Genomic DNA, 26,495 nt, shown 5'->3' on the forward strand with positions numbered 1-26,495 from the left:
ATTTATTTGAAAAATTCTAAATATTTTTTTATAACAAGTAATTTTAATATATCTTAAATTGATATAAAAATAATTCATGAGTCTAAACGATGGTTCTCAACCTTCCTAATGTTGCAACCCTGTGTTGTGATTACCCTCATTCATAAAATTGTTTTATTGTTAGTGCATAACTATAATTTTGCTACTGTTGTGAATTGTAATCTAAATATCTGATCATTCAGTCCACAAGAAGGGTAGCTATCCACATGTTAAGAACTACTGATTTTAACTGTTTTTCTGTGAAGTCCTCACTTTTCCAAAGGTTTCTGGGTAATGTGATTTTTTTCCTCCAACTTCAAATTTTGACTGTATCTTTTCTGTGACTTCTATAATAAAATAAAACTGGGTGGCTTATATGCAACAGAAACTTATTTTTCATTTATTCCTATAAGTTCTAAGATCAATGTCCTAGAAGATTCGATGTTCAGCAAAACCTTATTCATCACAAGTGACAATTGTTGACCATGTTTTATAAATGAGAGAGACAAAAGTTTCTGATACCCTTTAATTTTAATTTCACTAATGTGGAATCCATTCACATGAGTTACAACATTTCAAAAATATTTACCTCCTAATATTGTCACTTGGAGGTTAAGATACAAAGACACCAATATGGGAGATTCAAACACTCTTACAATTGCATATGACAAGAGAGGACACAGGCGTAGATTGATAATAAATAAGAGTCCAATTCTTCTTTCTTCTATTTTTCAGCTATCAGAGTCTCACTATCTCAAAAGAATTATCCTGTGTGGCCCTTCTCCATGATAGTAATCAATTTCTCTTCCTTATATGTTTATCAAATCTCAGATAGAGATGGAAGATTATTTTGTCTTATCTTCTCCATAATATGCCCACCAAATCTACTTATATTTTCAGAGTACATATTAAACCTTTACGTCTTATGTACAGAGACATCAATCTACCTTTATCTCCAGTCCACATTTCCACAATCCTTGACCACAGTTATTCTAATATTCACTTATGCAACATATTTTCTTCAAGTTTTTGTTGCATAATGATTATTCTCATTAAAGTATACTAAACATTATTTAGTACTTGCTCAATGATATCACTCATCTATGCAGAAAATGACAAAGTTTCATGTTCTTCTTCTAGTCTCAGCATTTCACCTTCATGTGAAACTGGAATAATAATTTTGTTGTTCACTGTACATTAAAGAATTAAACTTATTATGACAATATAAGTAATAGTCATTGAAATATTATTTTAATTCTGTCAAATGGGTCCTTACTGGCCAATATTCTTTGGATTATAATGATGGGGAAGCTTTAATAAAGAGTTATAGTTTAAAAAATTATAATCAGTACTCTCATACAGTAGGTATTTCCAGATGTATATGGTCCCATATTTTTTATTTGACTTGCCCTTACTCATGAGTTGTATCTGAAGACTGGACTCTTCGGTGATCTCAATTATGACCTTCAATGTCAATTAGTTTACTTGATGAAAGAAGTCTTGAACAACCTAGACTGAGAGAAGATGGAAGAACTTTTCAATAAAGCAGGGAGTCAGAAGCTAACATTTTGTCATTTACAGAGAACCATATTAATTTTTTTCATTTATTTTGACTTATATTGTCAAATTTGGTGTCATGACACTTATTTATTCAGAAAGTGGACACACTGCTATATTTTGTTCTCACTAAAACATTTTTGCTAGACTTTACATCTCTATATTTTCTTTTTTATTATTTCTTTTATCGAAAGTAATTTTTCAGACAATATATTCTGATTATTATCCTCCTTTAACTCCTCCCAGTTTCTCCCCATCTCCCTTTCCATCCATACCCACACCTCTTTTGTCTCTTGTTAGAAAACAAAAGGGCATCTAAGGAATAACAATGATAACAATATAAAACAAACTAAACAAATTTGAGTATGACAAAAACAAACAGAAGAAAACAAGCCAAAGATAAATCACTAGAAACTCATACAGATGCAGAGACACACAAGTTTGGACACACATAGGAATCTCATAAAAATGCTAAACCAGAAGTCATAATATTTACAGACAGGACTTTTAAGGTAAAAAGAAAAAATACCTTGATGCAACATTATGAGGCAAAGAACCTCCAAAGATGCCATTGAGGTAATTTTGTGTTGGCCATCTACTTCCGGGCATGGGGCCTACCCTTAAGAGTGGTTGGTTTCCCTAATGAGAAACCATTGGAACAAACTAAATTTTCATTTGAAAGTGGTTAGCGATTGGTAATAGTTTGGGGGTTAGGGATGGGTGATTTTATCCATCTCTCTTCTAGGCACTAGGACACCATGTGGTGCAGACCCATTCAGGCCTTGTGAATATTGCTTCAATGTCTCTGAGCTCATATCTGCATCAGTTTTGCTGTTTCTAAGCCCTTGCTTCCTTGATGTTCTCTAACCCCTCTGGCTCTTATACATTTTTTTGTCTCCTTTTCAGCAGAGTTCTCTAAGCCCTGAGGTGAGGAATTTGATGGAGACATACTATTTAGGACTGAGTATTCCAAGGTATCTCACTCTCTGCATCTTGTCTGGCTGTGGTTCTCTACATTGGAAGATGTACATTCTCTGATGATGGCTGAGCAAGGTACTGGTCTTCAAATTTAATGATTTTCTGATTACAATACAGTATCTGTGAAAATCCTAGACATAGATCATGCTCCGTACAGGTCAACTTGAAGAACTATACATCATGATTCTTTGATGACAATTTGCATCCTTCAAGCAATAAGGCCTTGGATCCAGAACATATTTTCCCTATAACCCATCAGCTCAGAAAAGTAGTGAGTAGTATCCTGGCTTTTTAGAGATATAATTGTTAAAAAAAAACTTCACAACACACACACATGTGTGTGTGTATGTGTGTGTATGTTAGGAGGATGCACACCTGCCACACCACACATGTGTAGACCTTGAGGACAACTTTTAGGTGTTGGTTCTTTCATTCCACAATGTTTGTTCTCAGGATATAACTCAGAAATATTCAGTCTTGGTGGTGGTAACTGCCTTTATCCAGTGAGTCATATCACTGGTCTGTGAACTTGAACTTTTAATGAATTGTTATGATAAATATGAAAGTAAGTTATCTCAGACAACCTCTAATGAACAACAGATCATTGTGTCCATAGTCTTTGGTCTTTATTCCCACAATGAATAATGACTGCCCTTGTGACTCAGTTTAATGGAATACAAAGGAATCCAATTTTTTTAAGGTACTTGGAAACTTCATGCTTTTGTGCACTTAAGAATTCTGAGCTATCATGTAGGAAATGTGACTGTATTACTAGAGACAGCAAAGGAAACTTCTTAGCAATAAATTGAAAGGGAAAGAAACCCAATAATCTTTGTATCTTGAGCTCTGCTTGGCTGTCCTTATCAATGTGTCAGATATATTAATGAGGCATCTTGATTGCCCTAGCTTAGTCATGCCTCCAGATTATGGCAAAGCAATCTAAAATCATATAGGATAGAAAAAAGCATGTTCAAATGAACCAGTATGATGATAGAATCATGAAAAGAACACAAAATTGAACAATAAGTTAATAGTAATAAAGTAAATTTGTCTTAAGTGACTTGAATGACTTATGATGTATATATACACAATATATATATACATATATATATACATATATATACATATATATATATACTTTTAGTTTTAAGAGTCTCAAAGACTTCTGTGAGATTTTGCATTTTCTGGTACATTTCCAGTACTGTTCACCTACCAACTTTTCCTGGGTGATCTTAGCCTTACAGCAGTTCCTTTAGAACAGTACTTTATTGATATTTATTTTACTGAATTACAATAGAAATTTCATGGTTTTCTCTACATTTCTTGCTGTTCTGAGAAAATAACATTTCCAATATTTGCTCTTCAGTATCATGAATTGGAGGCCAGTATGCATCTTATGTTTTTCAGTTACATAGACAAGAGAGCCAACAAGTTAGAAGCAGCAACAGCTTACTTGAAGTTGTAATCAGTCACATTCAGACTTGAAATTACTCCCATGTTTTTATGAACATTGTTTCTGAGGGAAATGAAAATAGGAAGATGCTGTATTTAAACATCTTGTAACATTACTTCCAAATCTGTATCTATATATCTAAATATCTATATTACACCCCTACATATGTGTACTAGTAGCCATCCATATCATTTCAAAAGTGCTATTCTATGTCTGTTCTCCATTCAGTTGTCATAACAGGGCAAAAGCTTTAAAATAACTGCAGAAAAGAAGAGAATGTCTAGAGATGCATGAAATACCCATGATGTACTACTGCTCTTGTTGATAAAGTGACTCACTTATGCTATCTTGAAAACACTGTTGTCTACATACAGGATCTGCCAGAAAGAAGACAGAAATTTCTTCTTAAGAAATTTAGATTTTCAATGTACCTATTTTAAAATGTAACTCATTCAATATTCAGGTGCTTTTAGAAAGGTGTTACCCCTCTTTATTTTTCAAAGTATTTTTATCTCTCTTCCAAGTAGCAATATCCTTTATGAGTGAACAAGATGCAAAAGGTCACATCAGAACATATTGTGCCTTATCTCTGATGGCAATCTAGAAATTCACATGTTCTAGAGACATCATTTCAGATGCAGAACATCTACCTGATTGATTTACAAATGACTACAAAAATGAGAAACCTTTATTGTGCTTTGCCACAGCAAACTTCAGTATTAGTCCCAAGGATATAGTCATCTGCTTGACTGAAAAAATAATCTGACACATATTACATCAATATAGTATTAAAACTAAATAGGGCTCTCAAAAGGGACTAATGAGAGATAAATAGGTTGAAAAAACAGAAGGTAGGGTAGTAAGAGGAAGTAATCTTGGTATACAATCTATAAAATAATGAATTTGGGGGAAGGAGAAAAGTTGAAGTAGGGTGATGGAAAAATTGAAATGATTTAGATGTAGTATTCATGTATAAAGTCCTCAAAATTAAATTTATGAAATTCAAAAAAAAATCCTTCTACCAAATTACGGAAGGCAATTACTATTATGGTTTGCTGGTTATTTTGAGACAGGGTCTCACTATGTAGACCAGAGCAGCCTGAATGCTGGGATTCAAGGCATATGTCATGACTCCCAGATTCAATTGCCCTTTTTTGTTGTTGTTATTTATTTTCTTGTGATTCTAACTGCATTAGTTATGAGTTGTTTAGTATAAATTTTTGAGATTATAGTTACAATATTTCTCTCCATTCCTCAGTCCAAGCTTTAGACTTTATCAGGAGGCACATTGTGTTAGTTATTTTTCTGTTGTCATGATGAAAATACTAGACAAAAGTAAACACAGAAAGGTTTTATTCTGGTTTATAATTCAAAGATCTAGTCTATCATGATGATGAATCTTTCCATTTCTTATCACTAACCACTCTTTTGCTCACTTTCAAATTAATGCTTTCTCTCTCTCTCTCTCTCTCTCTCTCTCTCTCTCTCTCTCTCTCTCTCTCTCTGTGTGTGTGTGTGTGTGTGTGTGTGTGTGTGTGTGTGTGTTTAAATACATAAATACAACATGTTCTGTCTTTATATTACTTGTAAGTCTATGTTTTTCAGATTTGGATTTTTTTACACAGACAGGGTCATTTTTTATGATGCTTGGCTTCATAATTTTTCAGTTATCTTCATCGGTTTGTAACTACCTGGGGAAACATCAGCTTTGTTCAAAACTTCTTGGTGTCTTGTTCCATAAGTATTAAACAGGAAGTTTACCAAAACTTGCAACTCAGTAAAGTGAATAACTATTTCCATTTTGTAGTGGTTAGTGTTGATTATCAATTTGACAGATTCTATTATCTTCTATGAGATGGGATGCTGTGCATTCCTGTGGAGGATTATTTTGATTCCAGTTTAATTGCTGTAACAAGAAATTTCCACCAAAATCCCTGTACAGGAGCACCTTGAAATGTGCAATTTGAGTAAAAGAGAAGCAGTACGTTTTCATTGCTTCTTGCCTCCTAATTGTATGTGTGATGTAACCAGCTGCTTCAAGCTCCTGCTGCCTTGATTTCCTCATCATGATAGCCTGGTGAATTGAACTATGAGATAGAATAAACATTTTCTCCCTTAAACTACTTTTGTCAGGGTATTTTATTACAACAAATAACTAGGACAGTGGGTCTCCTGGGAAACCCTAAGGTAGGACTGGGAAATGGAGGAAAATGTCATACTACTTCCTACTTCTATCAAATTCTTCCTATAAAATTCCTTGTTAGAGTGATCCAGTATACATGCATAATAGATACAAAAGTGATTTGTCTACTGAATTGTTCACACTGATGTGTTTAGAGTATCCCTAGAAACTATATAAACTCTTGCTCCCCATTCCTGACAGTTTGGGAGTATCAATCAGAAATCGGAAGAACCGTTTTATCATTATGTTATAAGTATTAAAAGTAGGCCATCAAATAGAATTTATATTATTAGCATTTATATCTTGTTTAACCAATGTTAGAGTGAGTTTGAAAGATTCTAAAGTATTCTGCTTCATTTTTCTTATTGTACATTCCATCTAGTTTCTTTTCTTTGTTTTTCCCCAAGCTCAGACTGATGTATGTGTGGAAGCTAACTAGTTTTGGAGTATGTGACTATGGGAACAAGTCCAGCTCTATTTCCCACATGGCAAGCCAGAGTCATTACTCAGTGACTGCTAAGAAAGCACTTTCAAAGTCTGTACCTAAAGAAAATCAACCTAAAATTCTGATTGTAATCTACAGTCAGTGGAGAAATGAGTTTTAGACATAAATAAAGAATTGTATGACATTCAAAAAGAGGAAAACAAAGGTTTAAAAGATAGTACAATGCTTTTTCTAAAGCAATCCTACTACTTAAATTGTGTACATTAGGCTATATTTTTAAATAAATAACTACTTATAGGTTTAGAGAATATGGGAAAGATAACTAATTTTTGGTAAGAATTTAGTTTGTGTTTGTATCTTGATTGGATAATATATTAAAACTCTATGTTTATTATGATGGTTAGTGTTAATTGTCAAAATGACAGAATCTGAAAGGCCCTTGGAGTATATGTATAAGGAGTTACCTTGCCCAAGTTAGTTGACATTGGAAGAGCCATCTTAATTGTAGGCAGTAGCATTCTCTGGGCAGGACATATGAGATTGTATAAAAAGAAGGCAAGCTGAACACTAGCATAAATGCATTAATTGTTCTACACTTCTTAACTGTGGCTGCAAATGTAATCAGTTTCCTCAAGTTACAGCCACTGTGACTTCCTTAATATGATTGGCTGTAACCTGAAATTGTATGTCTATATAAACTCCTTTTCCACTAAGTTGTTTTATTGTCAGAGTATTTTATTATAGCAATAGAAAAGAATTTACACTCTTCAAAATGCTAAGATAACCACATGTCAGAAGGTCTCTGTGACTGTGACAGACAGAATAATGGATTTCTATAGGTGCTCATGACATAATAATCAAGCCTGTAACTATATTGCCTTACATGATGGAAGGAGTTTTCAAATATAATTCTTGTTAAGGATGCTGAGACACAAAGATTATATTGGGGTAAATCAAGTTTAATTACTGTGCTCCTTAAAAGTGGAAGAGCAAAGCAAAAGAGAAAATCAGAGGAAAGGCAGCTTGTGAAGCCCACAATGTTTCATTATAGCTTTTGAGATAGAAGACTCTTAGATGACATTCAGTAGGACAGAAAGACCTCCTCAGGGGTCAAATTCTACTAATATCTGGATGAAAAGGAAATTATTGCCCCTTGAGGATCCAGAAGCTATGAGCCAGAATACATTGCTATCTCTTTGAATTTTTAAAAAAATTTCTCCTGATTGTTAGGAATCAATCACATGTATGGCTTTCAATATTCTATGCAGGTTGTCTAACATTGGATTTTATCTCTAGGTCTACCCCTTCTAGTTCCATCTGACAGAACTCTAAAATAATAAAAATTTAAAATCTAGTTTGTTTCTAATAAGGTATTGTAGCAATAGAAAACTAATATAGTGTTCATAAAATAATAGTTTAATTAACATATTGACACAAATATTAGTCAACATATAATTTCAATAGTATATCACACTGATAGCTCCCTCACAAAATGAATCTTAATAGTTGATTAGATCTGTGTTATCTCCTACCCATAGTGATGGATCTTTGTTGCTCTTTCACAGCCTCTCTCTCTATGGGAAACATCATACATAAAGGCAAATGCAATTGTCTTTTTCTAGAATGACCAGCCTGGTATTGTTGATACGGTATAATTATAGTGTGCTCTTAAATATGTCTTGATTGCTAGGTCTGGTGTTTACTGTTCCTAATTCTCTAATTCCAAACACCATTGTGAATCTTGATTTTGTTTTCTGTTAAATTTTTTTCTATAAGGAGTGTATAATTCATTAAAAACTATGATGAATTGCTTATAAAAATTCCTACATTCGATAAATATTGTTTTTTGAAGTCCTTCTTCTTCAGTCATTTGTCTCCAAAATTTTAATAAAACTTTAATATGGGCCAAAATTTTCTTGTTTCCTTGCGATACATTACTTAAGAAAAGATGAGAAATTAGGACAATGCACAGAAAGTGAGAGACTTTGTAATTTTGTAGCTTTCTCTCTCTCATTCTCTCTCTCTCTCTCTCTCTTTCTCCATCCCTCCCTATCTCCATCCTTTCCTCCCTCTCTCCTCATATTTTTTGAATTAGCCTTTCTCTGTGTAGCAGCCCTGTCTGTCTTAGCTAAAACTTGCTTCTTAGGTAAGGCTGGCCTGCAAATCAGAGACATCTGCCTACCTCTGCCTCCTGAGTGTTGGGAATATGCAGAGAGTGACTTAGTAAGACTCAGATGGAAATGGGATTTCTTTATCACTCCCTCCCCTCAAGGCTCAGATATCTATTCAGAAGAAGAGGCAGAAAAATTGTAGAAGATAAAGGTTGTAGATGACCTTAAGGAAACAATGTCTTCCACATATGCCCATACATGCACACAAATAAATAAATTAATAAATAATGTTCAGAAATAAAAATAACTTATCTTCTATTTAATATCTAAAAAAACAAATATTTAAAGCTAAAGTTATTGATGAAAGCAGCAATCATGTATATTGCATGATCCACAACAAACCCATGTAGAAATAAAATTTAAACATAAGAAATATTTCAAGAATATAAATTTTTAAAATGTATTTAAAACGTTCAAAACTAAGCCATGAAAACACTGGCAAAACAGTTAAAAATGTCATAATCATGAAAATAACATGAATATTCTTAAAGGATAAACAAGTTGGGAATTGCATACCTAAAACAAGTGTTACTTATAGTTAGTCGCAATTTCAAAATGCAGTTTTTGAGTTGAACAGATGGCACTATTTCAGCACCGTAATCATTAGCAGCACTATATAATACATTTTGTTTGCTTATGTTAAAGTGCCAATTATGCGTTTTCCTCATTATTATTTGAATGAATTCATTTTTAGAAACAAATTTTTAAAAGAAAAATTATAAGCTAATTCTAAACTATAAAATTAATATTTTTCTTAAAAGCAAACTGTTTCTCAAGCAAATGAATTATATTGCTATCTCCTTATCTTTCACATATATTACTGTCTCCTTATCTTTCAAAATCATAACAGTATATACAACTATTTTATTCAGGGTTTCAATTTTTTTTAGTGTTTCAATTTTTAAAAAACTTTGTATCAATATTTTCACTTCAGACAATTGACAAATATTAACATGTTTATTTCTACTAAAACTGGAAATAGTGATTATAGTATTGTCTTCCATAAGTTTAATATATTCTCTAAAAAGAGCTGTTGAGTAAAATCTAAAACCAAATACAAGCTAAAAATATTATTGAGAGTTGGAGAGATAGCTCACCAGTTAAGAGCACTGGCTGCTCTTCCAGGGACCCTGGCTCAATTCCCAGCATTCACATGGCAGCATACAACTGTCTGTAGCTCCAATTTCTGAGGATTAAATACCCTCACATACACATGCAGGCAAAACACTAATGCTCATAAAAATTAATTAATTAAAAATTATTGTATAAATTTAAGTGCATATGCTTTCTGTATACCTCCCTAGAAATATTGTTATGGTACACAATCAACTTCAAAGTTTCACTGCATAAAATTGTTCACTGTAGTTTTGTGCTGATCAATCAATTTTAGACATATTTGTTCTTTGGGAAAAGGGTCATATGTATAGTTTGGAATGAAACCATACAAATTTGTTTCCTTACTTCTACAAACTGGCCCGATTCATTACACTGGAAAGGAAGGTAGCTCACAATCTGATTTAGGCTGCTCAAAGGGTTCTTTCTTCTGCCTCATAAAAAGGAAACTGACTTTGGGTAAGCAGAAACAATTGGGTGGGGAGCATAAGAAGTTGGAGGAAGACAAGCAGACAAGAGTGACTGAATGCTTTTTTAGAGTGCCTGAAAGCTAGGTTCCCTGAAGTGAGGGTGAAAGAGGTGTAGAAGGCAAATGGTCCAGAGAAATGTGGGAAAAAAGAGAAAAGCATGTAGTGTAAAATGACTTTTTGACATTTAGCCAAGTTTTGCCTCAAATCATTAGAGATAGGCAAATGCAGAGAAACTATCAAAGCAGATCTTTGCACTCCATCTCTTTGAGTTAGGCCAGTGCACCTTGTTATTTATATATCCCCTGCCTAGACTCCATTTCTCCCCTTCAAGACCTATACCATTTTACCTTTTAGATTTCAACAATAGTATCTCATTCTTGGGTGATGGATAGATGGCTTAGCAGTTAAGAGCACTTGCTGCTTCAGAAGAAAACCAGGGTTGGGTTCCCAGCACCCACACAATAGCTCACAACTATTTAATTCCAGATGCAGGGGGTTTGTTGTCCTTTTATAGGCTCTTTAGGCACTGTCAACATGTAGTGTATACTTTACATATGGGCAAACATACAAATATGATAAAATTAAATAAACCTTAAAAACATTTCTTCCTTCAGAAAGAGTTTGGACAATTTCCCAAATCATTATGGTATTATTCCTCTGTCATGTTACATTGGTATTTAGAACTACTGTTGTCATATCTCTCATCTGAGGATTTTTAGTTAAATATATGTGTTTTCTTGTGCAATATAAGGTCTTTGAGACAATGTTTACAATTGTTACTATTGAATTTCAAGCTTGAAATACTCTACATATTGTATTGGTTGAATGACTGAGTTAATTTACAAATAAAACTTTTCAGGTCAATGTGTAAATACATTCTGTATTTTCCCCACATCCCTTCAGATTTCTTTTATTATTTCTATATGTTAACATGTTCATAGTTCACTCAGTTTAAATACTGGTTGTAAAAATTTAGCATTGCATTGTAGGTATATATGAGAAACCAGTGATTTGGATCAAACTGAAACTAGATATCAATAGTGACTTGTAGTCTCTACCAAAAAAGTTAGAATCATATAAAAGAGGAGCTTAAAAAATAATGCTGACTGACTGCATGAATTGGAAAAATAATTTCAAACATATGGAGGTTGCAGATTTTGGAATTGAGGTTGAGTATATAAAAATCACTGCAGCTTTTTAAAAATTCACTTTTAAAAAATATCTTTGAGCATCAAGCTGGTACAATCAATTTACCAATCAAAAATATAAATGATATTGTAAAACTATGTATCTCTTGAAAATAGTAGACTTAATTTTACTTTTACTACCAGCTGAATAAAAGTTCACTTTTTTTTTCTAATCAAAATAACTCCTCCTGCTGCTTCTAAAAGCAATGAAATGCCTAAAATCATGTTATTTTATGATAACAATTTTCCAGCTGCTAAGATAGAGGCATTTCTAACCTCCCATATCTATTATAAATGACACTGAAATTATCATCCTTAGGTTGAAAAAGAGGGTGAAATATTTGTCACAATACAGTCTCTCCACCCCGCCATCCTGAGAAGAATGCTATGACTAAAATTAGAGTGCAGGCAGCATTACTTAATTTCAGTCTTTTGCAGAAGGAGGAGAGCATTGGGCCTGAGGAGATAAATAGACATCAGAACAAAGAGAAGCTAGTCAGTTCCTGCTGGTTTCTTCACACCCTGAGTGCTAAGCCTATAGTCATCCAAGAAGCAGATGCTAGGCTTAAAACTCAATTAAGGGTGCCGGTAAATTGCAGTAAAGCTTAGATTTTGTTTTCTTCTGGATAAAAAAAAACACATTTCATTTATCAAACAAGTCTTGATTTTTCCTAAGGTTTCACTTTAATTTCACATTCCCTAATGTGTTAAAATAACCCTGAAAATGGTGTCAACCCAATTTTACAATAATAAATTAACTTACATCTCACATGAAAAATCCCTGCAGATCAGTTAACAAGACCTGTCTTGAGATGCTTAACTTTAAAAATTAATAACTGTGTATGAATCATACATTTAAAATTTCAATATATTTCTGTTGGTTTGAAGATCTATTTTGGGCTACAGAAAAACACTAGCAAATTACATTAGTGAAAAAATTACAAAGATATTTAATTGTCTAAACAATATTATATTTGAGTGGTTTTACATTAAACAGCCACATCATGCTTTTATATCTGAAGCCTTGAAAAGTAAATTAGAAGAATACAATGATTGAGTATTTCAGTTAATTAAGGAACAAAGTTTTCTTTCATTAAATGTTTCTAATGGAAGCTGCATTACTAATATGAACTTTTGGTCATGCTTAGAAAATTATGTAATTTATCATTATGATTAGCACTTTAATAATTAAGTATATATTTTCTATGTAAACTCCTGAAATACAGATATTGTGAATGAAACATATGTTAATATAGATATTCTAACACAAAAATTAAGATTCCTTGTCATTTATAAACCTGTACTATTTTTGATGACTGCTTTTCATTCTCCTTTATGTCTTACAGAAATGGGTGTTACATATTGTATATACTTATTTATTTATAGATTCATTAAATGACTTTTACACTTCACTTCTTATCCTTCACACCCCTTCTTCACTGTTATATTTCCTCTTTTTGTTTGTCTGTCCCACATATGCATGTGTTTGTATGTATACATACAAACGCATATATACATGTACATATATATGCGCATATGTGTATACACACACACACACATACACGCACAGAAGCCTTCCATGTCCCTCTTTCTTAATTGTACATCTGCAACCATCAATATGACTGCCAAAGCAGCTTATTTGCTCTTTACAGTCAGCTGCAGCTGGGATCACGGGCTTTCTCATGGTTTCTGGTCATAACACAGAGCAGGAACAGACCCACACCCAGCCCCCTGGCTACAGAAGTATAAGACAAGGTCCTAGGAGCTAGCCTGGACCATGGACATCAGCATAGCTTCATGTTACAGCACAGGCTACCAACATCAATATGACATCCTGTGTTGTACTGCTTTCAGACATCAGAATGGCTGAGGGCTTCTGCATAGACCATGGACATCCATGAGGTATTTGGTAGTTAATATGGGCCATGAACATCCACACAGATCCTGGCTGTAGGACCATGGACATAGACATGGCCTTCAGAGGCAGCACAGTGGTGGGGCATCATAATGGCCTCACGTGTCAGTGCAGGCCACCCAGGTGCCAGCACAGCCCACAGACATCATCACCCATGAATTTTCAACAATAGAGTTGCCTGTACAAGATTTGCACAAGACAATAGCAGCTGACATGCCAACTTGTATGGAGGAAAGGTGCACAAGGCCCTACCCTATATGAAGAGCTATAGACAGTCAATAATTGCTGAGGAAGAATCAGTTTTCTTTAGGGATTCAATTCGTGATAGGTTACACATACCCAAGTAAGTGATGAACACTAAACCCATGAATGTAAGGGCAACACTAATTGGATTCAGTAACATACACAAACATGCACACACACATATTATATATAATGTGTGTAATGATAATTATATGAAGACATGATTTTGATAGGGGGATGTGGACTGGGAACATGGGAGGAGTTGGAGAAGTGAGAAGCAGGAATGCTGTTAAATGTAATATACTAAAGTAAGAAACTCTCAAAATCAATAAATTGGCCAGGTGGAGAGGTACATACCTGTTATCACAACCCTCAGCAGGAGGATCTCTGTGAGTTCGAGGCTGGCCTGGTCTACAAAGAGAGTTAAGCCATCCAAGGCTATATAGAGAAATTTTGTCTCAAAAAACAAAAGCTAAAACAAAAACAAAAACTTTGATGTGAAAATACTCAATAAAGTACTAGCAAACTGAATTCAAGAACACATCAAAACTATCATTTACCATGACAAAGTAGTTTTCATCCCAGCCATGCATGGGTGGTTCAATATACAGAAATCTGTCAATGTAATTCATCATATAAACAAACTGAAACAAAAATCACATGATCATCTTCTTAGATGCCAAAAAAGCATTCAACAAAATCCAACACCTATTCATGTTAAAAGTCCTGGAGAGAAAAGGGATACAAGGAACGTACCTAAACATAATAAAGGCAATATACAGCAAGTTTATAGCCAACATCAAACTAACTGGAGAGAGACTAAAATAAATTCCACTGAAATCAGGGACAAGACAAGACTGTGCACTCTCTATATCTTCAATATAGTGCTTGAAGCCCTAGTCAGAAAAATAAGACAACTAAAGAAGATCAAGGGGATATAAGTCAGAAAAGAAGTCAAACTATCATTATTCCCAGATGATATGATAGTATACATAAGTGACCCCAAAAATTCTATAAAGTAACTCCTATTACTGATAAACACTTTCAGCAAAGTGGCTGGATACAAAGTCAATTTTTAAAAAATGGTAGCCCTCCTGTATACAAGTGAAAAACAGGCTGAGAAAGAAGTTAGGGAAATTACACCCTTCACAAATAATATAAAGTACCTTGGTGTAACTCTAATCAAAAAAGTAAAACATTTCTATGAAAAAAATCTTTAAATCTCTGAAGAAAGAATTTGAAGATTTCAGAAGATGGAAAGATCTCCCATGCTCCTGGATCGGGAGAATCAACATAGTAAAAATGTCCATCTTACCAAAAGCAATCTACAGATTGAATGTAATTCCCATCAAAATACCCACACAATTCTTTACAAACTTTGAAAGATCAATTCTCAACTTCATATGGAAAACAACAACAACAACAATAAAACCAGAATAGCTAAAATGATCCTGTACAATAAAAGATCTTCTGGAGGAATTTCCATACCTGATCTCAAGCTGTACTATAGAGCAACAGTAATAAAAACAGAATGGTACTGGAATAGAAATAGTCTGGTTGATCAATGGAATCTAGTCAAAGAACCAGAAATAAACCCAGATACTTACGGACACTTGATTTTTGACAAAGAAGCCAAATCCATACAATGAAAAAAGATAGCATCTTCAACAAATGGTGATAGTCTAACCGGATGGCTACATGTAGAAAAATGAAAATTAGTCCATATCTATCACCCTGCACAAAGCTGAAGTCCAAATGGATTAAAGACCTCAACATAATACCAAACACACTAAATCTGTTAGAAAAAAGTTGGGAAGAGCCTTGAGCTCATTAGCACAGGAGACAACTTCCTAAACAGAATACCAACAGCTCAGGCCCTAAGATCAACAATTAATAAATGGCACCTCATGAGGCAGGAGACACTGTCAACAGAACTGGGAAGAGATCTTCACACATCTTACATCTGACAAAGGTCTAATATCCAAAATATATAAAGAACTCAAGAAATTAAACACCACCTAACCAAATAACCCAATTGAGAAATGGGGTGCAGAACTAAACAGAGAATTCTCAGCAGAGGAATATCAAATGGCTGAGAAACACTTAAAGAAATGTTCAACATCCCTAGTCATAAGGGAAATGCAACTCAAAACAACTCTGAGATTCCATCTTACACCTATCTGCATGACTAAGATTAAAAAACTCAGCTGATTGCACATGCTGGTGAGGATGTGAAAAAAGGGAAACATTCCTGCATTGCTGGTGGGAGTGCAAACTTGTACAACCACTTTGGAAATCAATCTGGTACTTTCTCAGGAAATTGGGAATAACTCCACCTCAGTACCCAGCAATACCACTCCTGGGTTTATGCCCCGAAGATGCTCCATCATACAGCAAGAACATTTACTCAACTCTGTTCTTAGCAGCTTTGTTTGTGATATCCAGAATCTGGAAACAAACTAGATGTCCCTCAAATGAAGAATGGGTAAAGAAACTGTGGTACATTTATACAATGGAATACTATTCAGCTATTAAAAACAAGGAAATCTTGAAATTTGCAGGCAAATGGATAGAACTAGAAAAGATCATTCTGAGTGAGGTAACCCAGACCTAGAATGACAAGCATGATATATACTTACTTATAAGTAGATATTAGCCACATAACACAGGATAATTACACTACAACACAGAGATTGATATGTCAACCAAGGACCATGTATGATGTGAACCTAGACCATCTGCTCAGATGTAGCAGCACAGTTTCCTTGTGGATCCCAAATTGTGGAGAGTAGGGACTACATTGGACATGCACTCTGGCCATTGAACTTATATCACGTCCACCTGGCAGGAAGGCCTTAAAAGGGTACAGAGGAATAGGTTACCAGAAAGGGCTAGGTCATGGACACAATTAAACTGTAGTAGCACTGTGTATCAAACATTTTATTAAGACAATTAAAAAACACACTATGTATACTGGCTGGGAAAAATAAGAATCCTCAGAACAATGAGGTAGAAATGAGTTAAGTAAGGAAGGTATTCCATTGGCTAAGATAAAAAAGCATGCTCACATGTTATTTATACTGACCTTAGCATTTTAGAAAGCAATATGATTTGCAAGCAGTCAGGACAAAAGGCTGTGATGATGTATGTTTGAAATCATAGCATTTGGGTGTTGAAGTAGAAACTGTGAGTTTAAGGCTGGCCTGGGATACTGAGAAAGACCCTATGACAGGGTGGTAAGATAGCAATTTAAGGTTAGAGAGATTACACAACAATTATGAGCACGTATTGATCTTACATACAATCTGACTTTGGTTTCTATCACTCATAACTTTAGCTCCAGTGAAACCCACACCCTTTTCTGGCCTCTGCAGGTATATTCACTCATGTTCACATACCCACACATAGATCCACACATATATGCACATCATTAATAATAAAACAAAGGAAATTTTAATGACATTACACTGCATATATTAAATATCCAAATCCTATAAATATACATTCCTGACACTTTTACCATGAGTGAGACTGGCAGGAGGAAAGTGAAGAGAGAAATGTTACAATTATATTTCAATCTCAAGAAGTAAAATGAAAAATATAAATGAATAGAAAAATGGTCATTTTTCTGATTATTATAAAATATAATTAGATCAATTGGTAAGCCTTACAAATAGTCCTACCACTGCATAAGAAATACATAATACTTAATGTATAAAGGTAAGAATAACATAGTACAGAAGAAATAATAGATACCCCAGTGTTACAAATTATATGAACTAATTTGATGAATTACAGTGCTTTATAGATTATTTTTAGTAAATTAGATTTTGGACTGGTGAGATTGTTCAGTGGGTAAAAGTACTTGTGAAAACACGAGGATCTGATTTAGAATCCTCAGCACCCAAGTCAAAGAGTAACTCATCAGTAAAAAACATGGCTACTCCTCCAGTGGACCCAGACTCAATTCCCAGTACCCACATGGTAGATCATAACTGTCTATAATACCAGTTATTGATAAGTAATCTGATGATTCTCCTCTGCTCCCCAGGGGTTGCCAGGCATTCATGTTATGCATAGATACACATGCAGGCAAAATACTCAAACACATAAAATACTTTTTTTAAGCTTTCAGTATGGTTTCACACACCTATAAAATTAGTAGTGGATCTCAGGACCCTAGTTAAGTCATTGCGGTTCAGTGACACAGGAGGATACCACTGGCCTCCTTTGGCCTCCAAATGTGCTCCCAGTGCCCACTTGCACCTGGATACTAACATGCATTCAACGCATGCCCACAAAACCACACATACACAAAACACAAAACTGATCATTTTATTTTGACAAATGTCATCACTATAAAATTCACTAAAACAACTTGGAAAAGCTGTTGAGTTAATCTAGTCAATGAATCATACTGCATAAAATTTCCTGGCAACCATTTTCACCGTTGCTTTTAAGTCAGTAAACCCATTAACTTTATTTATTTTTTTCTTTCCTTAACTGGACAAAACATTTTTATTGCTAATGAGGTTTACATTTCAACCTACAACAGGTTTTCACATTAAAAGGCTAATGCTTCAGCAGATGTTAAACACAACATATGGTTGGGAAAATGTTTTCTCCTCTTTGACTCTAAAATATTTTCACACATTTAGAAAGCAGTACTTGAAATTATCCATTTTGTTACTTAATGAGTTAGACCCCAGATGCCCAATAGAATTAAAATGCTTTAAAATCATTCTGAATACTGTTTAAGCCAATAAAATTAAAAACTGTACTTATTTCTTAAATCTTAACAATTATATAGTAGGAATTTTCAAAATGCAAAACAATAGTTGGCCTAGTCTATAAACATGCTGTAAAAACTTGCTCATACTTAAGACATAATTAAGGCAGTTATGAAGATATAAAATAATGAAAACTTCCATGGAGTCCAGGGACATCATGCTTTTGGCATGCATCCCTTTTTATAGCCAATGACACATTACTAGTAAACGTTCCTTACTTAGTTCAACCTGACTTCCTACAAACAAACAACATGTAATTGGGATGTTCATAGATTGATACTGGATGAGCATAATAAAGGGTTCTACTTCTGCACATCTTTGGAATTAAAACAAAAGGCACAAAACCTACAATTAACAGCAGAGATAACGTATAATTTTCCAAAGCCCAATAGCAGTTTTTATATTCCTCCACTGTGCTTCCTATGTTGGCCTATCTGCTTTAGATTCTTCCCTGGGAAAGTTGAGCATTTATACGTGTTGAATTGAAGTGTCTTTTTCTGTGACCTGTAAGGGTTAGTCATAAAGCTGTACTGTTGGGGAAACACGGGCCCCATGTTGCCTTTCTGCTGTTAGAGAAGTTGTCATTTGCTTCACACAAAGGAAATGCCTGTGGGTTGCACCACAGTAGAGACACTGTTTGTCAAACATCCTTAATCAGCAAATGCATCAGTGAGTAGAGTCATGCGTGAAGCATCTTTCCCAACACTGTGACTCACAAGCCATCTTGTCAAACTCTCTGCCAAACACATCATCTAAATAATTCAGTGGGGTAAAAGAACAATGCCATGTAAATCAAGAGAGAGAACAGTAAAAAAAATTAGTTTTGGCACATTACTGCAGATGTTAGAGTATTTGTATGTATAAATTTATTTAACATGAAAGACTATAAATTAATTTTGGTGATTTCATCATATTTTATGCACTGAATCTTAGCAGTATCAAAGCAGATCATTTAGAGTCAAACATATAAGCATAACACCATAAGTACAAAAGTGTTTTTCTTTAGTTTATAAAATTAGCTTGTAGTGAAATGCACATGGATAGAAATAGGTGCAGACATTATGTCCGAAAAGTTTTTTTGATACTTGAAATTTAAAATTTTATACAAGTATTATAGAAAGTAAACATTTATCATTGCATTCTAGTTGCTAGGCAATGATTATAAATTGTATAAGAAAAATGCATTATACTTTGTCTAAGTCTCATAGTATGAGGAAAGAAAAATCAAATGTAGGACATAGTAATAGATCTAAATATAGTAAATCCATTGAAATCAGCTCTTTAAAATACCAAGATTTTAAAGAAAACTTTCTTCTGGTGAAAACAATTGTATAGCCATCCCATGAAATGCCATAACAATATTAAAGGCGTGATGCTTTGTGAAAAATGAAAACTCTTGGATATTCCTTACTATGTTATTATTTTTAGTTCTTAAAACAAACACATGTGATTATCTCTGAAATGTGAAAGCGTGGAAGCATTTTGGGATGTAAATTTTAGGTTGACAATTATTTAAAGCTCCTCAAAGGTTTAACCCATTGTGCTCATTAATAAACAGAAAATATCTACTTTGTGAGGTCAGTTGTCTCTCCACTGTTGGTTCTTTTTTACTTGTGAAAGGACTTTTAAATTTTGCTCTTACCACCTGTACTTTTTATGTCATGCTCCAAACTCTGGCCAAGACTGAAGTCCAGAATCTTTTCCCAAGTTCTTTTCCTATAGATAAAGATATTCAAGTATTAAATAGAATCTATTTTGACTTCATTTTTATATATGAGTTTCATCCATCTGCTTGCAGAGAAGCATTTCTGAGTAGGATTTATTGAAGAAATTTTCTTTTCTCATTGTTGCTTTTGACACCTCATTCATAAATGCAATGCTTTATTTCCGGGCTTCATTCTGGTCAGGTAGTTTAAATGTTTGTTTTTATACCACTTACATTTCACTATTTGATTATTATTTTATTATTTGTAGTAGCACAATACTTTCACCTTTGCTGTTTTGGTTCAAAATTATTTTGGCCATTTGTGATTTTTTTTATGGATACATTTTTAAATCTGTGAAAAAATGCCTCTAGGATCTTGATGGAAAATGACTTGCATGTGCGGATTGCATTTGGCCTGAGGAATTAGGAGAATCCAAGAAGCTTTCAAGGAGTCAACAGAGTAGTCCTAGGTGCACAAAATATCCAGTTAGTTTTTTCTTTTTATTAAAAATAGATCTTTTCATGTAATACATTCTGATTATGGTTTCTTCTCTCACAATTCCTCCCAGTTCCTTTCCTCTTCCATCCCATCCAGATCTATACACTTTCAATCCCTCCCTAGAAAACAGACATCTAGAAATAATAATAAGATAAAACAAAAACAAGTCAGAATTGGACAAGGAAACCCCAACAGAAGAAAAAAGAAAAAACAACAACAACAAACAAAGAAAAACAAAAAAAAAACCCACATATACATGCAGAGACACACTTTGAACACACAAAAATGACACAAACACACAAAACAAGAAACCATAATAAAGGCAAAGGGCCTGTAAGAATAAAAAAAAATGGCCCTAACACAATATTATGAGACAAAGGATCTCCAGGGATGCCATTAAAATCATTTTGTTTGGTCATCATGTGCTGGGCATGGGACCTACCCTTTAAAGTTGTGTAGCTGAGTCATGAAGTAGATTAATTCCCATCTTCTGGAGGAACTGTATGATAATTTCAATAGTAGCTGTACAAGTGTGAAAACCCACCAATGGATGACTGTTCTCTTTACACCACATTGCCACCAGAATGAGCTGTCATATGTTTTTTTTTCTTTTTTCTTTTTTTTTTTATTAATTTATTCTTGTTGCATCTCAATGTTTATCCCATCCCTTGTATCCTCCCATTCTTCCCTCCCTCCCATTTTCCCATTATTCCCCTCCCCTATGACTGTTCCTGAGGGGGATCACGTCCCCCTATATATTCTCATAGGGTATCAAGTCTCTTCTTGGCTACTTGCTGTCCTTCCTCTGAGTGCCACCAGGTCTCCCCCTCCAGGGGACATGGTCAAATGGCTTTTCTGGTTGGTATAAGGCAAAATCTCAAACTAGTTTTGATTTGTATTTACTTGACAGCTAAGAATGTTGACAATTTCTTTAAGAACTTCTCAGTCATTTGAGATTCTCCTGTTGGTTATTTTGTTTAGCTCTGTGCCCATTTTTTAACTGGGTTATTGTGTTTGTTGGTGCTTAATGTTTTGAGTTCCTTGTATATTTTGGATATTGGCCTTCTGTCAGATGTACAGTTAATAAAATCTTTTCCCACTCTGTTGCCTACTACTTTGTTCAAGTGATGATGTCCTTTGCCATGAGGGCATATCTATTTATTGTTAATCTTAGGACTTGTGCCAATGATGTTCTGTTTAGAGTCTTTTCTTGTGGCCATGAGTTCAAGGTTATTCCCACATTTTCTTCCACAAAATTCAGTGTATCTAGCCTTATGTTGAGATCTTTAATCCCTTTAGACTTGAGTTCTGTGCAGATGAATAAGTATGTATCTATCTGTATTCTTTTACATGCAGCTATCCAATTTGACCAGTGTCATTTCTTGAAAATGATGTTTTCTTTCCAGTGTGTATTTTTGGTCTCTTTATTAAAAGTGCACAGGTATGTAGATTTACTTCTTCCTGGTCTTCAATTCTATTCCATTGATCAATGTGTCTGTTCTTGTGCCAGAATCATGCTGGTTTTATTACTATATATTTGTAGTAAAATTTGGGAGTGTGGATGGTGATATTTCTAGCAGTTAATTCTTTTATTATTCAAGATTGATTTTTTTTGTTTTTCTTTTTTCTTTTTTTTTAAATTGATTTATTCTTGTTACATCTCAATGGTTATCCCATCCCTTGTATCCTCCCATTCTTTCCTCCCTCCCATTTTCCCCTTATTCCCCTCCCCTATGACTGTTCCTGAGGGGGATTTCCTCCCCCTGTATATGCTCATAGGGTATCAAGTCTCTTCTTGGTAACCTGCTGTCCTTCCTCTGAGTGCCACCAGGTCTCCCCCTCCAGGGGACATGGTCAAATGTGAGGCACCAGAGTACGTGAGAAAGTCATATCCCACTCTCCACTAGGACAGAGAGGAGGTCCTCCAGCTTTTTGTTAATGTAGTTAAGAGTTTGTGAATCTTGATTTTCTCAAAGAATCAATTCATTGTTTCATTGTTTTCGTTGCTTTGTTTATTTGTTTTATTTTATTGATTTTAGTCCCTGAGTTTTATAATTTCCTGCCTTCTACTTTGTATACATTTTATTGTTTTTCTACAGTTTGTAGGTGTTCCGGTAAGTTATTAATATGAGGTATATAGATTTTTTAAAACACAGATATTTAGTGTTATGAATTTGTCTTTAGAACCATTTTCACTGTGTCCTATAAATTTGGGTATACTGTGTTTTTATTTTCACTCAATTCTACAAAAATATGTAATATAGTTAATTTCTGGTCTTCCCTATTTTTACTCAGTAGTGAGTTGTTCAGTTTCTACAGGTTTGTAAGCTTTTTATTGTTTCTATTTTTCTTCATATCCAGCTTTAGTCTGGTGATGCAAGGAGTTATTTCAATTTTTTGTATCTGTTCATTCTTGACTTCTGTACAAGTTGTTGGTCAATTTTTGAGAAAATTCTACAATATGTTGAAAAGAAAGTGTATTCTTTTGTGCTAGGGTAAAATGTTCCGTAAATATCTGTTAGATTATTTTGGTTTATGACATCTGTTAGCTCTAACATTTCTCTGATTATTTTTTGTCTGGGCAACCTGTCTATTAGTGAGAGTGGAGTATTGAAGTATCTCCATATCAGTGTCTGATGGTCAGTATGATATTTAAGAGTATGTTTCTCTTATGAACTCGGGTACTCTTGTGTTTAGGACCATGCTGGGCCATGTTGGGCCACGTTGATGTGAGTGGCCTTTGCAGCTACCTGAAGCCATATTAATATTCGTGATCCATGCTGTCACTAAATACTATGTCTGTGTCTGTGGTCCTATTCATCAGAGGGCTGTGTTGATGTTGTCAGCCTGAGTTAACAGCAAAGGATGTCTGTGGTCCTTGCTGCCTCCTGAAGCCATGTTGATGTGAGTGGCATGTGCTGGCATCTGAGGCTATGTTGATGTCTTTCATCTATGTGGCTGCAAAGGATTATGATGGTGTCTGTGGCCCATGCTGCAGCAGAGGGTCATGTTAATATCCGTGGTCTGAACTGCCACCTGGAGAACATGCTGAGGTCCGTGGCCTGTGCTGATACTGGAGACCATGTGAAAGTCCATGATCCTTGATCCTGCTAACTGTAAAGTGTAAAAAGTTATTTTTGCCATGTAATTGATGACTGAGGACTCACAGTTGAGAAAAACGGACAGAGCCTAGACAGGAAGCCATCAAAGAGATCCCTTAACATTTGTGATAAGGATGCTGAAGTGTATCGCTCCACAATCAATGGTTTCTGGCAGTGGTGTGGGTAGGGAGAGATTTAGTTTTCTTTAAGGTCTGGCCACCAAGAGTTTGAAAATGTTCTGCTGAGTATATGGTAAATACAAATTAAATTTGTTTTTATTTCTTTTGGTTTGTTTTTTTGTTTGTTTTTGGTTTTGTTGTCCTCCTCCTCTTCCTCCTTCATCTTCTTTTTTGTAGGGAAGTCACAAAGGTCGGAAGCAGATCTGGGGGGGGGGACTGGTAAGTGGGTTTGTCTAGGGGTCATGTTGTGAAATTCCCAAATAATCAATAAAAAGATTATGAAGAAAAAAAAAATGAATGTCCCCCTGGTGGATTTTTTTTTTTTTTTTGTGAGTGTGTAGCACCCTACTGTGTCTCCTTTGATTAATTTTGGTTTGAAGTCTAATTTGTAAGATATAGAAATGGCTATATCATCTTGCTTCTTAGAACCATTCTTTCAGCACAACCTAGTTGCATTTCTTGTGTGTTTTAATTTTCATTCAATTCTACAAAAATATGTAATATAGGTAATTTATGTCTTTCCCTATTTTTCACTCAGTAGTGACTTGTTCAGTTTCTACAAGTTTGTAAGATTTTTATTGTTTCTATTTTTCTTCATATCCAGCTTTAGTCTTTGCAGATTCTTTCTACCAAAATGGAGACAGTGAGCCAAAGCCCCTAGGTGAGGATGAGGAGGATGATTGTATTGACAGCAGACATAGCACAGTATTCTTAACAAGATCTGAGGTATATTTCTGTGGCACTAAGAAAAAAGCATAAAATAAGAAAAATTCATCACATGAGAAAATGGAGAAAGCAGGATGGTAATCTTGCCAACTGCACACACCTTTTGCCATGTTTGTGAGGCATTTTCCTTATATAAGAGGGCTCAGTTCACCGTGGGCCATGCCATCGCTAAGCGTGTAGGTGGATCTGAGCCATATGAGAAAGGGAGCTGAGTAGGCCAGAGGAAGTAAGACAGTACACAGTGTTCATCTGTGGTCTCTATTTCAATTTGCTCCTCCAGGCTCCTATCTTGACTTCTCTCCATGTTGGATTGTAACTAGTAAACCAAATAAGCCCATTTCTCTCCAGTTTGTTTTTGGCCAATGTGCTAGTTTGATTTACAATGATCCCTATAGGCTCATATATTATAATGCTTGGTTGTGGAGCCAGGGAACCAAGGGACTGGGAGGAGCCAGCTTGGAGCAAGAGTGAGGTCGAAATGTGTTCAAACCTGAGATAGGCAAGAGTAGAACTGCTCCCCAGGGCCCTGGCCTGAGCCTTCATGCCTTGGTGAACATAGCCCTGTGCCCTCACTCCTTCCTTCCTGGGAGGTCACATAGCCTGACAGCTAGCTTAAACTTCCTTTCCCCTTATAAAGTAATGTCCATCAGCACTTGGAATTCTTCCTTATGCAAATGAGGCATCCTCAACACCTTGGTCCTGGCCAATGATATATACACTCACTTTACTAGCCCCTACTCACCCCATAAAAGTTTAAATAACCTTTGCTTCCCCCAATTAAACAAGCTGTCTCACTGAAGCTATCTGCCCAGAGAAGTCTGCTTCTAATATACTCAACTCTACCTGAGGTCTCTTCATTCCCAGTTGTTCTTGCCTCGTGTCCCCATTCTGAATCCACCAGTTGTGATTGCAGTGATCATGCCACGACAGGCAGGGAAACAATCTGGATGACACTTGATCTTTAGCTGGTGAAACTTTTTGGAAAAGCTTAGGAGGCGTAGCTTTGTTGAAGGAGATGTATCATTGGAGATAGGCTTTGAGGTTTCCCTTCTCTCTCTCTCTCTCTCTCTCTCTCTCTCTCTCTCTCTCTCTCTCTCTCTCTCTCTCTCTCTCTCTCTCTCTCTCTCTCTCTCTCTCTCTCTCTCTCTCTCTCAAATGTTTTCTCAGCATCTTAGTTCAGTTAATTGTCCAGCTCCATGCCTACCTGTAGGCTGCTATACATTTTTCCCTGTTGGTCATGGACTCATCCTCAGAAATTGTAAGCAAGGTACCAATTACATGTTTACTTTGATAAGTTGCCTAACTCATGATGTCTTTTCACAGCAATAGTAAGTTTCACAGTAACAAAAAGAATCAGTGCTTAATCACAGCAACAAATTAAGACTCAAGGGAAATGTCATGGATAAGACAGTTTGGTAAGGAATAATTGTCATTATATTAAAATTAGGGCAACAATTGACTTAAATAAAACACAAATCTAGATTCAGTAAAGAAAAATGTCATTCTAAAGGATTGTTGGGAAACAAGGTATTGTAATAATAGCAGTGCTATAATATTCTATCCTATCCTAAGACATTTTGGGAATGGCATTTTTGTTGTTCTAAAACCATTAGACTATATTTTTCTCCTGGTTCTAGATACCAGCAGTCTCATGTTAGAAGATTCATGGTTTCTCAGAATTTCATCCATTACTTTGTCCTAGCTTGTGATCGTGGCCTTATATCATTGATTAAACTGACCTTCCATAATGATGCCAGTTAAAT

This window comes from Acomys russatus, chromosome X, assembly GCF_903995435.1.
Source record: "Acomys russatus chromosome X, mAcoRus1.1, whole genome shotgun sequence".
Classification (NCBI taxonomy): Eukaryota; Metazoa; Chordata; class Mammalia; order Rodentia; family Muridae; genus Acomys; species Acomys russatus.